This window comes from Callospermophilus lateralis, chromosome 5, assembly GCF_048772815.1.
Source record: "Callospermophilus lateralis isolate mCalLat2 chromosome 5, mCalLat2.hap1, whole genome shotgun sequence".
NCBI lineage: Eukaryota > Metazoa > Chordata > Mammalia > Rodentia > Sciuridae > Callospermophilus > Callospermophilus lateralis.
Genome location: NC_135309.1, coordinates 34386694 through 34401614, shown reverse-complemented (window position 1 = coordinate 34401614; position 14921 = coordinate 34386694). Strand labels below are relative to the sequence as shown.

Genomic DNA, 14921 nt, shown 5'->3' with positions numbered 1-14921 from the left:
GAATCAGAATAGACATGTCTCCAAAGAAAATACACAATTGACTAATACATATAAGAATGCCTAACCTCATTACCATTAGGGAAATGCAATTCAAAGTCATAAGAAGGTATTATACCCATTAGAATGGTTCCTATTTTTAAAAAAAAATTTTAAAGGACAGGTAAGGTGTCACACATCTATAATCTCAAAAAAAAAAATTTTTCCCCCATGGTGGTGCTGGGGATCGAACCCAGGGCCTTGTGCATGTGAGGCAAGCACTCTACCAGCTGAGCTATATCCCCAGCCCTCTAATTTCAAATTTTTAAAATGAGCTTCCAATGTAGCTTAGTGAGTTCTTGCCTGACATGTAGACAGCCCTGTGTTCAGTCCCCAGCACTGCAAAAAAATAAATAATAACAAATGTTGAGAATGTGGAGAAATTGGAACTCTTGCGCAGTATTATTGAGAATATTAAATTGTGCAGGCGTAAAAAAAAAAAAAAACAGTATGGCCATTCCTCAAAAAAATAAACTATTACCATATGATCCATCCATATCACTGGTGGGTATACAACCACAAAATTGAGAGTAGCATCTTAAAGAGACAGTTATACACCCTTGTTCATAGCAGCATTATTCACAATGGATAAGGTGGAAGAAACCCACATATCCATCAGCAGATGTGTAAATAAATGTGGGATGCATACAAGGGGATATTCAACCTTAGAAGGAAATTTTGCTACAACGTGGATAAACCTTGAGAACACACATTATTCCAAATGACATAAGCCAATCACAAAAAGACAAGTATGACTCACTTCTATGAAGCATCTAGAACAGTCAAATTCATGGACACAAAGTAGAACAGGAGCAGATACAGGGAATTGTTTATTGATATAGTTTCAGTTTTGCAAGGTAAAAATATTCTGGAGATTGATTGCACAAAGCAAATGTAGCTGTACACTTAAAAAATGGTTACGATGGTAATTTTATGTTATTTTATTGTAATTAAAAATAAAAATCTGCACCTATAATCCCAGCAGCTCAGGAGGCTGAGACAGGAGGATCACAAGTTCAAAGCCAGGCTCAGCAAAAGTGAGGCGCTAAGCAATTCAGTGAGACCCTGTCTCTAAAATACAAAATAGGGCTGGGGATGTGGCTCAGTGGTTGAGGGTCCCTGAGTTCAGTCCCCGTATCAAAAAAATTTTTGAAAAATCTGATGCTTGAAAAGGCATTGGGTACCTGTAAAATCAATGTTATTCTTGTACCTTGTTTCACAATGCTGCAGGATAATTTGGACTCTTGTATTTTTTATTTGCAAATCATTGTAGCCTCCATCTATTTTACTGCATATGCATTGTTATGCAAGTCATTTTCCTCTCTATCAATTTAACCATTTATATGGAGAGAGAAATTAGATTTGTGCTTTGCAAACTTTGACCCAGAAAACACATTCTAGAAGCTTCTTATCAAAGAAGATTTTCTCATTTCAGGTGAAGTCATTCAAGGGTAACACCAGAGTGGAAAAATACAGAGAAAGGAAATATTAAGTGATGCTCACAGTCTGATTGTACATTAAGAATTGCCTCCAAGTATTATGCTTGCAGCTAAAAAAATGAAAGTCAGACTCGGTCGTAATATCCTCTTCTCTTTCACATCTACTTGGATTAACTCTAATTGAGACCACAAGTGCTGGACACTTTACCAGTACAAATTGATGCCTGGATGAGTAAGATCTTGCACTAGAGTCTGGTTGTGGCCAGGACCAGATACCCCAAAAGAAGCCATATTAGGGCTGGGATTGCGGCTCAACGGTAGAACACTAGCCTAGCATGTGTAGGTCCCTGGGTTCGATTCTCAGCACCACATAAAAATAAATGAATGGAATAAAGGTATTGTGTAAAACTACAACTAAAAAATATTTTTGAAAAAAAGAAGCCATATTAAAAGCTCAAATTTTTCAGCACCAGCCCAATGCCTCAGGACTAAACTGTGTTCATCCCTTGAGCAGCAGGAATTCAATACAGAAAAAAAAAAGCCTTTGTTTGCTGGAGGGTTCCTGATGCCTCATACTGTATACAGAGCATCCTCGCCGTGCCTGGCACACAGCAGGGACTTATGTGGACACATGAATCATGAATAGCAGTAGAAATCATGAATGCCTGTTTGATGTTTTCAGTTGAAACCTCAGACATGCTTATAGCATTTCATGTGAAAAGTACCATGTGCCCAACACTCTGACGTGGACCTGGGACTTTCCTGGCGTGTCAGTCCCTAAGGAAAGGGGAAACCCAGCGCAGCCCAGCCAGGGAGAATGAAACAAACCCTCTTGCACCAGTGTCCCCCTTGACTCACATTTCAGACTGCACTGCCAGCTCCTCTTTTTCTGTGTGAACTCAGTAGCGCTCTCCCTCCTGTCTCTCAGGGCCATCTTTTGCAGCTCTCATATATAACAAATAATCAGCAGACAGGCAGATCGTTCTAGCTTCAGGCTGCTCTTAAGTAAGTCCTAACCTTGGATTTAGTTTCACAAAGTCTAGAGAAAGAGAACTCAGCTGCTGGGCTTTGGGGGAAGTGGGTGGTAAGAATGCTGATGTCATGATGACCTCTGCCCTAACTAAGCACTAAACACCGAAGGGACATCTTCCAGGATAGGTTCAGTTATTGGTTGATTCATGAGACTTATTTATTTATTCCAGCTTGCCAAAAGCACTTTACAGCCCCTATCTAATGGTGGAGGGAAAGGGGGAGGTCAGTGGAAGTTCCTGCCCGGGGGTTACTGAGGGGTGGGAAAGAGGGGTGTGTAAACACCGGTCATGTGACAGGTGTGACTCATTCTCACCTGCTTCCTGGTGAGAATTCCTGAAATTTTATTTCCCCAATTTCACAGATGACATTCACAGATGGTGAGAGAGGGTAAAAAACTTCCTGAAGTCAAATAGCTAATCAATGACTATTCCTGGGCATCCCTGGGATCAGGAGTCAAGGCCTCAGGGCTCTGGGGGCTTCTCTTCCAGCTCTTCTCTTGTCCTTTCAGCTGTGTGTTGGCCCCATTTGTCTCCCACCCAGGCAGGTTTCTTATGGTGGTGGGCTGTGGTTAGGAGGGACATCCTGGGGTCATGTACAGACTGGGGTTAACCTACAACCTTGGAAATTGAGGGGAGGTATATTGTCCTTAAAGAAAAGGAGAACAGTAAAATGCTGTGTCCCTGACTACCCACTTTCTGTTCCCCAAACCTAGCCAAGTTAAGGGAACAATGAGAGTAAGCCTGGGCCACACTGTCCAGACAGTTATCTTGAGGGACACTGGCTCTCATGCACACTGGGATCTAGGCAAGTAAAGCCATCTGTACAAATTGCTTTTTGCACAAACTCCACAACTGCAGCTCCTTGGGATGCTGGTCATACAAAGCAAACTGGGCAAGCTAATGATGAGGTTGCCGCTTTGCAGCTCAGTAGCTCCTGGTGCAGAACTGAAGGCACCGTGGACCGAATGCTGTGAGGGACAGAGGTGCTGCCTGTCTGGTCAGTTGCCACTGGAACTTCCCCCAAAGCATTTCACAGTAAACTCTCCGGCCTCCTGTATTAAATACCTCCCAGGTATTTAACCTATTCCACTGGCCAGGCCCAGCTGGGCTTTAGATGGAACAAAATGTTTCGCGCTGGACCACCACCAGCATGTGGGTGCTGGCTGCTTGACTTGTGGTCCCACTAGAAGCCCCCGCATTGCCCAGAGAAGAGAATCTGGGGGTCTGAGGGAAAGCAGGAAAGTTTGTAGGACACAATGCAGAACCAGTCTGCATCCGCCAGCTGCTTGGAGGGAGAAAGGCAACAGGGCAGGACAGAGGAGGATACTACCAAGCTGCTCTGCCAGACTTAAGGGCTCTCTCCCGTCTCCTGGAGGACAGGGGGGGACGCCTGGTGCTGAAGCCTGGACTCTGACTCACAGTGACCCCAGACCCTAAGTGGCAGTCTGTCCCTGGAGACCTAGGACACCATATTCTTTAAACTGAACAGTGCACATAGGAAAGGTATGAATGACTTCAAAATATTTTTTTATTATTTTAAAAAAGTATTTTTTAAAAAGGCAGCAACAGGGATGTCCGTGAACATCTAGCAGCAGCACCTACTTCCAGGCCCAGGTTATGGTGGGCAACCTGACAGCTTTGGGAAGGTCAGAAGCCAGGAAGCAGTTTCAAGGCTCAACTTCGAACAGGGGAAGAGCACACACCCCAGAACCCCGGCTGTCCTGAGCACACGGCCCTGCTACTCTCCAGACAGACTCACAACCTGTCCCCTGCCTGCAGTTCCTGGAACAGAAAGAGCTCTTTGGCCATGAGCTCAAATAGAATTTATATGCCTCAGTTTCCTGGGTAGATGAGATGACATCACCCTGCCCAGAAGCCAAATCACCACTATTTTTTTTTTTTTTTTTTTTTTTAAGGAGGGAACATTTATTTGGATTCAGAGGTTCAATTCGTGGTCAACTTACTCCATAACTCTGGGCCTGATGGAAGAAAGCAGCTCTGTACATGGCAACCAGGAAGAAAGGAGACCTCTGCTCACCAAGGACAAAATATAAACCCAAAATCATGCCCCCAGGGACCTACTTCCTCCAACCACACTCTCCAAGCCTAGTTACCACCCAGTTGACTCCTACCAGAGGATTAATCCACTGATTAGATTGCAACTGTAATGTAATCATTTCATCTCTGAACATGCTTACATTGTCTTGCACATGAGCATTTTGGGGACATCATATATATCTAAACTATAACATTCTGCCCCTAATTCCTAAAAAGCTCATGTCTGTGTCACAGTGCAAAATACATTTAGTACATTTCCAGGAGTCGCCAGGTCTTAACAGTTCCAGCATTGTCTAAAGTCTCACCTAAGAATCAAGGCAATAGGGCTGGGGTTGTGGCTCAGTGGTAGAGAGCTTCCCTGGCATATTTGAGGCCCTGGGTTCAAGCCTTAGCACCACATAAAAATAAGGTTATTGCATTCATCTACAACTAAAAATATTTTTTAAAAGAAGGCAATAAACTGTGGTACATATACACAATGGAATATTGCTCAGCATTAAAAGAGAATAGAATTATGGCCTTTGCAGGTAATTGGATGGAGTTGGAAAATATCATGCTACGTGAAATAAGCCAATCTCAAAAGAACCAGGAGCCAAATATTTTCTCTGATAAGTGGGTGCTAATCCATGTGGGGTGGGGGGATGCATAGGATGAGGGGAGGAACTTCGGATAGGGCAAAGGGGCTAAGTGGTAGGGAAGATGGTGGAATGAGACAGACAACATTAACCCTAGATACCTGTATGATTGCACAAATGGGGTGACTCCATGCACAACCACAGAAGTGAAAAATTCTGCTCCATATGTGTACAATGAATTGAAGAGCTTTCTACTGTCATGTGTAACTGATTAGAACTAATAAATAAAAAGAATCAAGGCAAGCCAGGTGTGGTGGTGCACACTTATAATCCCAGCAGGAGACTGACGCAAGAGGATCACAAGCTCAAAGCCATCCTTAGCAACTTAGTGAGGCCTAAGCAACTCAGTGAAACCCTGTCTCAAAATAAAATATAAAAAAGGGCTGGGGATGTGGCTCAATGGTCGAGTGCCCCTGAGTTTCAATTGCTGATACCAAAAGAAAAAAGTAGAAGGCAAACTCTTGAGTGTTTTTCTCTAAAACATCAAAAACAAGTTACGTATATACAATATGCAATGGCACAGAGTGAACATTTCTATTCCACAAGGGAGAAATAGGGGCATATAAAGAAGGGACGTGACAACCCCTTTCTCCACAGAAAAGTCTTAACTGGGCTTTTCCAGAAATCTTCACCATGGCTGATTTTAGGACTGTCAGCAAGAGTCTCTACAAAAGAGTTCAAAGTAGAATGCATGAGGTGAAGCAGTGAAGGCCATGGGCCCTCGGCGCCTCCTGTTGGTTGGGGAGGGGAATTTCTCCTTCGCCGCCGCCGCTCTAAGCGAGACCCTGGATTCTAGCGTTTGTCTCACTGCCACCTGCCTTCAGCACCTGGCAGAGTTGGCATGGGATCCAGTGGCCCAGGAGAATCTACAGCGCTTGCGCGAGCGGGCTGTGTAAATGTTCTTGCAGAGGAAGGAGAAGTGCATGTGGCATTGTGTAGAGGACAAGGTGGAACTTCTGCTGATAAGCCCCAGAGAGAATGGCACAACAGTTGGCAAGTGGTTGCCATGGCTGCTCTTGGGGGCCTCATTTTAAGTGATGTGCTTCCCTTCAGGTGTGAGGCTGTGCCAGGATACAAATGCACTGGATATAGGAGTCAAGATAAGTCCTTTCACATAGAAGGTGCTTTGAATCATATCTTTACCCGGAGCCTACCTTTTGAAGGTTCTCAGCCCATAGTCTTCAGTATAAAACTGGGAGACCAGTGGTTTTCCTTTTCAGAACCAAAAGCACTTGCAGGAAAGTTGAACAGGGGTTTCCTGGAAGCATCTTCTTGTCATCCTATCAAAATCATAAATGAGAAACTCATTGTTGAATTGGGCAAAATTTTCCCTCTTAAAAGGCTGAAGTGTTCCTTCCCTTTGCTGCCACTGGAAGGTACCAGTGTTCTCCCTTCCTGGAACTGTGACAGTATGTCTTCCTTTTGGATCAATCTCCATGAAGATAACTCAGATTCTGAGTTCCTGAATGGTGAAATAACAAAAGAAATGGAGGACTTTCTTGTGTCATTTTCACAACTTAGCATTTACAAGAGTCCTAGAAGAGATGGCAAAGAAGTTCATGAAGGAATCTCTGGACAGGCCAAAGTCTGGCTTAGATCTTCTCTTCTAGTTCATGTTCAGACCATTATCCAAGCACCAGACTTCCTCCCAGGTTCTTTGTATATCCTCAGTGGACCTGTTTTTCGGAGGTGTCACATTTTGCCTTTCACGATGCTGGCGTTTCATGAGACTTTATTAATCCTTGGGTTTAATCAAAGTCTGAAGGATGGCTGTCTTCCGTCACTGCTGAATCACCTGACAGGAATTCTAGATAGCCTCCTGACCCAGACATTGCCAGAGGGATCAATGCTGAGCAGTTCAGTGGAATTTGTCCCTCAACTGAATGCAAACAATTATATGATTCACGTGAAGTCTCATAATTTTGGTCCAGATTGTGCCAAGGATCTGATAATTGGGTCTGTCACCTCATCTGCTGCAAACATAACACATAAAGACCAGTATTTTGTGTTTGTGTCTATAAACTTGGACTTATTAGCCATGCTTACTTGGGGTATCGCTGATTGGAGAATGTTGTGGACCATTGATAACCGTTTCATGAAAAAGTTTGTTCCTGGAGAAATAGAACCCTTTAAGAGTTATTCCCTGTATCCTCCATGTTATGTACATGATATTAGTTTTTGGTTAAATGAGGAGAAAGGATTTGATGAACTAGAGTTTCACACTATGGCTCGAGCAGTGTCCCAGGACACTATTATATCCATACAATTCCTTGGTCGTTTTCATCATCCAAAGACTGAGCAGGTCAGTCTCTGCTATAGATTGACCTACCAGACCTGTGATAAAGCCCTCACCCAGCAGCAGGTAGCATCAATGCAGTCCCAATTTAGGAAGGAGATTCAACAACAGCTACATGTTATACCTCGATAGTTTAGTAAATTCATTTTTATAGTATGATCCTTTGTTGGTGTGGTTAAAAAACAACAACTTGGACAAGGGATGTAGCTCAGAGGTAGAGTGTTTTCTTGGCATGCCCAAGGCATTGGGTTTATTCCCCAATACTGTAAGGGGGGAAAAAAAGAAAAGAAAAAGAACAACTTATAACTAGTTGTCTTTTCTGGACTGTGTTTTATATTGTAATATCATGTTCTTTGTGACTCTATCATTGTTGGTTGACCTTAAAGATAATCTGTGACTCATCATTTAAATTTTTAGACTGTAATATGATCAGTGACCCTTGGAATTGTGTGTTATTTTTGTCTGGAGTAATGAATAAGACAACAAATAAAACAGTATTTTGTACTTCAAAAAAAAAAAAAAAAAGAGTTCAAAGTAGATAAACTCCCAATTTTCATGTTGCCCTGTTTAACTTGGCCACTGGCCGGGAAGAAATCAGCACTCCAGGTGCTGGACACACCCTTACGATTTTTCACAAACATGTATCCAGTATAGTAGTTGTAGAAATGTGTAAACAAGTCCTCTGGCCTTGAGCTGGGTTTCACAGAGATTTTTAAGATAAGTTACCCACTGGGCTCCATGGTAACAGTTGGCAGGGGGAAGGAAGAAAGGTAAGAAGGTCTCCCCTTCTCAGGTGTTGTCCTTGAAGAGTTAACTTGCCCACAACAGTGAAAGAAAAAGCTGCTTTTATGTGAACTTCTGAGCCCCTCCCCTTTCATGCTGGATATAAAACTCTGAAACTCCCTGGACTCGGGACTCAGGGGACTGTGCCCTCTGAACCTGGCTGCAGGCTAATAAAACTGTTTCCTGCTACCTTCGGTGCCTTGCCTCATCTGCCCCTACAACAATGGGACCAAACAAAGCAAGACCAAAATCCAATTTGGCAAAAAAGTCTTTGTAGCCCCACATTTGGTGTCTGGAGCACAGGGCATCATGGTGCCCTCTGGAAGGTTTGTGCAGCTCGGCCCCAATGGCCTTGCTAGTTTCAGCCCAAGTGGCCTCTTGGTTTGAATCTGCTTACTTCCTACAGCTTTCCTCAGATCGGCATGGATATTGGCATCTGAATGGCGGTCTCCACTGCAGCTCCAGCTTCCTTTCCACGCTTGGCCCATCACCATCCCAGAGACAGACCACAGGGACTACAACCCTGCTACACTTTGTATGGCTTCCCAGGCCTTCCTTTGAAATCTCAGTGGAGGCCTCCAGGACCCCCTAACTCTGGCACCCTGCATTCCTGCACGGCCAGTAAAACACAGTTGGTGTCAAGGTCTGCCACCATTCTGGTGGGCAGTAGCTAACCCTCCTGTGACCATGGCTGCAGCAGCCTATGAGTGGCTGGGCAGTTGAGCACCGGGAAAAAACTTCCTGCCCTTGCCTACTCCCTGCAAACAGGGTGCCCCCAGTCTCTCTTCTCTAAGGAATTTTACACCCTTGACAGTGTGATCTTGTCAATTTCTGAGATACCCTCAAGCCATATTGTCTTTCTGCAAATCACTTAGCATCTCTTCAGTGGCTGTAAACTCTTTAGCAACCACATCTTTTTTTGGCCCCCGTTTTACATACACTTTCCTGGCCAAATTGCTAGTTTTTCAAATCTTTCTGCTCCTGATTATCACAGTAAATTTGGCTAACAGTCACTAGCAATACACACTTCATTGCCTTAATGCTGTGCTGTTTTGAAATTTATTCCACCAGATTAATTAACTCATGAGTCAAGTTTTTGTGTCTTAAGTTCTATGTGTTTTCTGGTCTTCTGAGCTCCCACCTCAATTGCTTATTAAGCTCTATTCCAAGTTGCATCTTTTAAGTTTTTAAACATTTCACCTATAAGCAAGCTCTAACGGCTTCTGAATCACATGGTCAGGTTACTTGCAGCACCAACCCCATTTCTTGGAACCAATCTGTTTTAGTCAGCTTTTTCATTGCTGGGACCAAAATACCTGTCAAGAACAACTTACAAGAATTTATTTTGGCTCAGGGGTTCAGAGGTTCTGTCCATGGTCGGCTGACTCCACAGCTCTAGGCCCCAGGTAAGGCAGAACACTAGGGCAGAAGGGTGTGGCGGAGGGAAGCAGCTCAGCCCAATCATGATTCTTTTGGAGCTACCAACCCTGTGCCCAGCCCCACTGTTGGACATGGATTACCAACTCCACCACTATAATGGAATGACACACATTGCTTCTTTAAAGTGACATATTTCAAATTGTTGGTTGGTTTGGGATCTGCATACCCCAGGGGGGGCAGTGAAAAATGAAGACTTGGGGGGCCGGGGTTGTAGCTCAGTGGTAGTGCATTTGCCTAGCACGTGTGAGGCACTGGGTTCGATCCTCAGTACCACATTAAAAAATAAAAAAAAATTTACAGGTATATGTCCATCTACAAATAAAAAATAACAAATCAATTTTAAAAGAAAAAGAAAAATGAAGATTTGAACCTCTTAATTTATGGGATTTTTGTGGGTCAAGTTTATTGTGAATCATTTCCACAAATCACCACAGGCTGCTTACGGAAAGAGCTGAAGTTTTCTTTATATCCTTTTCAGATTGTTCACTATTAGAATGTATAAAGAAACAGATTTTTGTTGTACTGATTTTGTACCTTGCAACTTTACAGAGTTTAATAGTTTCAGCAGTTTTCTTGTGGAAACTTTTGGACCTCATAAGATCATGTCTCCTTTGAACCAGAGATCCTTCTCTTCCAATTCATATGCCCTTTTCTTCCCTAATTGCTCTGGTTAAGACTCCCAGTTGTTCAAAGAAAATTTGTGAAAGCTGTCAATCATATCTTGTTCCTGATCTCAGAAGAAAAGCTTTTCTCTGTATGCTGTTAGCTGTGTCCCTTTCTTTTGTAGCCTTCATTAAGTTGTGGTATTTTCCTTCTATTCCTCGTTAATTTTAGTGCTTTTATTATGAAATGGTGTTGAGTTTTGCTGATGTTTTTTGCACCAATTAAAATGATCATCCGGGGTTTTTCCTCATTTTGTAAATGTGTAGTATTACACTGATTTTCATGTCTTTTCAAATTATCTTTTATTCTTATTATGCATGACAGCAGAATGAGTTTGACACATTATACATACATGGAATGCAACTACTCATTCTTTAGATTGTACCTGATGATTTTCATTTTTTTAAGTTATACAAGTACACAATATCTTCATTTTTTAAAAAATGTGGTGCTGAAGATTGAACCCAGTGCCTCACATGTGCAAGGCAAGCACTCAGCCACTAAGCCACACCCCCAGCCCTGATTTTCACATCTGACCATCCTTGCATTCCAGAATTAAATCCCACTTAGCAATGAGGTATAATCTCCTCCCCTGCCCCTCCCCCCTAGGGATTTAACTCAGATGTAGCTTCACCACTGAGTTACATCTCCAACCCTGTTTTAAAGTTTTAAGACAGATTTCACTAAGCTGCTGAGTGCCTCAGCCTCCCAAGTTGTTGGGATTAGATGTGTGCCCCCACACCTGGCAGTATTTCTACTGTTTGAATATCTTCATGTCATGTATAATCCTTTTACTTTATTATTGAAATCTATTACAGTACTTTCTTAAGGGTTTTTTAAGTGATTTTTCTCCTGCTGCCATGGAGACATTATATGTAAGAAGACTTTGCTGGCAGTTTGTGTCCATGTGGGTCTTTGGTGTATCCTACTTGGAATTCATTTAGCCTTAAATGTTTACATTTCCACGTCTTTCTTCAAATCTGGGAAGTTAACAGCCATTTGGTTTTCAAATACTCTCTCCCACTTTCTGCCCGCCCCCATGTGTGTATATTGGCCAGCTTGATGGGGTCCCGTCGGCTCTTCACTTTCCTCCTTTCTTGCTGCTCTCAGTAATTTCAAGTGCTCTGGCTTTACATTCACTGGTTCTGTGTGATCAAGTCTGTTGCTGAATTTGTCTCATGAATTTTTCAATCCAGTCATTTTATTTTTCAGCTCCAGAGTTTGGTTTTTTATAATTTCTATTTCTCTTAATATCCTCATTTTGTTCAACAAATCGTTCTCCTGATTTCATTTAGCTGTCTGTCCGTGTTCTAGTTTACCTCACTGAGCATATTTAAGACCATCTGTTAAATTCCATGCCAAGTATACAAAGGTCTGTTTCTTTAGGTTTGACTTCTACAGATTTACTTTGTTCCTCATTTCTTTTTTCTTTTTCTTGTTGTTTTATGCCTTGTGACCTTTTGCTCAGATTTGGGCATTTGCAAACACCTCAGTCTTAGACAACTGGCTTAGAGCAGAAAAAGAGCTTCAGTAATAACCCAGCCTATGTCCCCCCGACCCCCAGGCCTCTTCTGGTCATGCACTTTCCCTGGAACTGCATGTGTCCTCACGGTTATTTACTTGTACTGTATTGTGCTGTCCGGTGTCACCTTTTCTTCTACCTGTCACCTACTTACTGCCCCATGCACCCAAGACCTGCAGGCGACCTGTGCTCTAGTGCAAACACCCACCTCACATCCAGCTGTGCCAGTGTTCCCATCGTTGAACCAGCAAGACAGAAACCAGTCCCTCTGGTAGCCCTGGACAAGCCTCAGAGTTACAAGCAAGTTCCCCTTTATTCCAGGAGTCTCAAGGGAGAAATAGAATTGGGTTTCCCCACACTGCTTCAGGGGAGGATGGTGCACAGGGAAGCAACATGCCATGAAATTCCTATACTTTTTGAGTGTGGCTGTTTCTTGATGAGGCATTTCCTTGGTTGCTGCTGCTTGATTTTTGAGTTTTCACAAAGCTATTTTGATCTGAATGTTGTTTATTCCGTTTCTTCATGGGGCAGTGAGGGCCTAGAGCTTCCTATCTACCATCTATCTTGCTGACGTCACCTGTCTCTTGTTTCTTGTATAAAATTTAATGTCCAACCCAGCAACTCAGGAGGCTGAGGCAGGAGAATCACAAGTTTCAGGCCAGCCTCAGCATTGCAACACCCTGCCTCCAAAAATAAATAAATAAGGACTGGGGATGTAGCTCAGTGGTAAAGAATCCTTGGGTTCAATCCCCAGTACCAAAATAACAATAATGATGATAAGAATTTTGTTGACATTATGAAATTGGTAAAATAAAGAGAATGAAATTCAAACACCATAGAAAGGCATGAATTGAAAACTGTCTTTTTATTCACTTTCCAAGCATCTTTCCCACTGCCTAAGGATGAGCCTCTTAACAGCCAATGCGTTTTGAGAGTTACCTCAATTCTAAATAATGCAGGCATACTTCATACCTTGATTCTTTGAATTGTACTAATGAGTTTTTGGAAGAGGATACTCGGCTCCCCACCTTATTTCTACTTTTTAATCTATCTCTGGTGAATAACTTCTATTTACCACCTATGAATTTTTTAATAGAAGTCTGATAATTTCTTTATTTTTATTTTAGTTGTAGATGGACAGACACAATATCTTGATTTATTTAGTTTAGTGCCTGAGGATTGAACCCAGAGCCTCACGCAAGCCAGGCAGGTGCTCTACCACTGAGCCACAACCCCAGCCTCAATTTCCTTTTGGATGTCTGGATCCAGAACACAGCACTGCTTTGGCTTTTCTGCTAATATTCATTTTGCTGAGAGGAAAAACAGTTTGTTCAATATCAAGATCATCATTCTTTCAGCACTTGCTAGAAAGCCCCAAGGCAGACACTCAAACCTTCTTACTCAGGGAAGGACGACTTCTCTAAATGAAAGGATCCCCTTTGCTGGGCATCAAAGGCAGACCAGCTGGAAAACTAACAGATGGCGGGCATGCAGAACACGAGGGCAGAGGGCAGGGGGAGCCTAGGGTGCATGTACCTTGGAGAAAGTATTTAAAACAAACAATAACAACAAACCTTATCTGGAGAACATCGTAAAAACCAAATGCTAGAATGTCAAACTAGGAAGAGATTGAGTGAAGCCATTTAATGGTTTCAATTCTGGCCCATTCTGGTTGGAGATAATAAATGGCTCCCAGGTTTGCTAACAGTGTACTTTAAGCAGAGGGAATAAATTCCTTTTTGTATCACTTTTTTTTTTTTTGGAGTTTTTTTTAAGTTTTAAGAAATTGCAGGCTGTCTGACACTATTTTTTCTGGATACACTTTTGTGGTTATGTGCCCTCTCCTCAACATGTTATGCATGTCTTTTAAAAAACAAAGTGCTTGGGGCTGAGGTTGTGGCTCAGAGATAGAGCACTCACCTAGCGTGCGTGAGGCACTGGGTTAGATCCTCAGCACCACATAAATGTAAAATAAAGATATTGTGCAAACCTACAACTAAAATATAAATTTTTAAAAAAGTGCTTGATATACCAGCATCAATTTCTTCAGATAATTTCTTCATAATTGGGATAGAGGTCTGAATATTAGAATGTCAAAATGTTATTTTGTAAAGAACTTTTTTTTTTTTTTTTTTTTTTTTTGAGGGACAGGGTACAAAGGATTGAACCCAGGGGCACTTTACCACTGAGGTATACCCCAGCCCTTTAATTTTTTGAGACAGAGGTCTCACTAAATTGTCAGGGCTGGCCTTGAACTTGCAATCTCCTATCTCAGCCTCCCAAGTTGCTGGGGATACAGCTAGGATGACAGGAGTGCACCTCTGCACCAGGAAGAACTTCATTTTGAAAAAAGTCATAAAAACTAAAAAAGAAAAAAAAATTACTCTTTCCTAATATTTTCCTTATTGAAATCTCTATTTTCAAAATGTGTGTGGCAGTTCTCATGATAAAGATGATCTGACTGGCCTGTCCTTGGTGTCCAGCCGCTGAAGTACCTCACCAGCCTGTGCACCCATCCCCATGCAACTCCATGTGGCCCTAAAGCAGGGCTAAGCTGTGGCCCCACACTGCAGGCGCTGTCCTGTGCCTCGAAGGCCGCTCAGCCACTTCATGGTTTCCACCACCAGATTCACTGTCTCACTCTCAAGTTGTGGCAACCAAATCAGGATCTCCTGACATTGCAAGCTGTTCCCTGGGGAGTCGCCACCCCTATGGGAAACACTGTCTTAAACTATTCTAGGAAGCAACTCTGTAACTCCCTAACATTCTGTGGTGACAATGTTCTATAACTTGGTGATATGGTGGTGATAGCCACATGATGCTATTAGTACCTGAAACATGGCAGCATGAGGAATAAAATTCCTGATTTCATTTTAAGTTATTTAAACCCTACAAAAATACTTCTTTTGAATACCTCTTTTAAAAATCAGATGTGGCTGACTGGCAATTAAACCCTGGGGGCGGGGGGGGGGGAATGACAGAACCTCAGTTCTCCACAGAAGGCAGGAAGATTATGGG

At 42.6% G+C, this 14921-nt stretch overlaps 1 non-coding gene and 1 pseudogene across 1 annotated transcript; one reads left to right on the top strand and one right to left on the bottom strand.

Annotated features, from left to right (window-relative positions):
• Window positions 1-208: 208 nt before the first annotated feature.
• On the bottom strand, window positions 209-281 carry Trnav-cac (transfer RNA valine (anticodon CAC)). Its single transcript has one exon. It is a non-coding gene; the product is annotated as a tRNA-Val (tRNA).
• A 5631-nt stretch (window positions 282-5912) lies between these two features.
• On the top strand, window positions 5913-7818 carry LOC143399042 (ferredoxin-fold anticodon-binding domain-containing protein 1 pseudogene; annotated as a pseudogene).
• Window positions 7819-14921: the final 7103 nt, after the last annotated feature.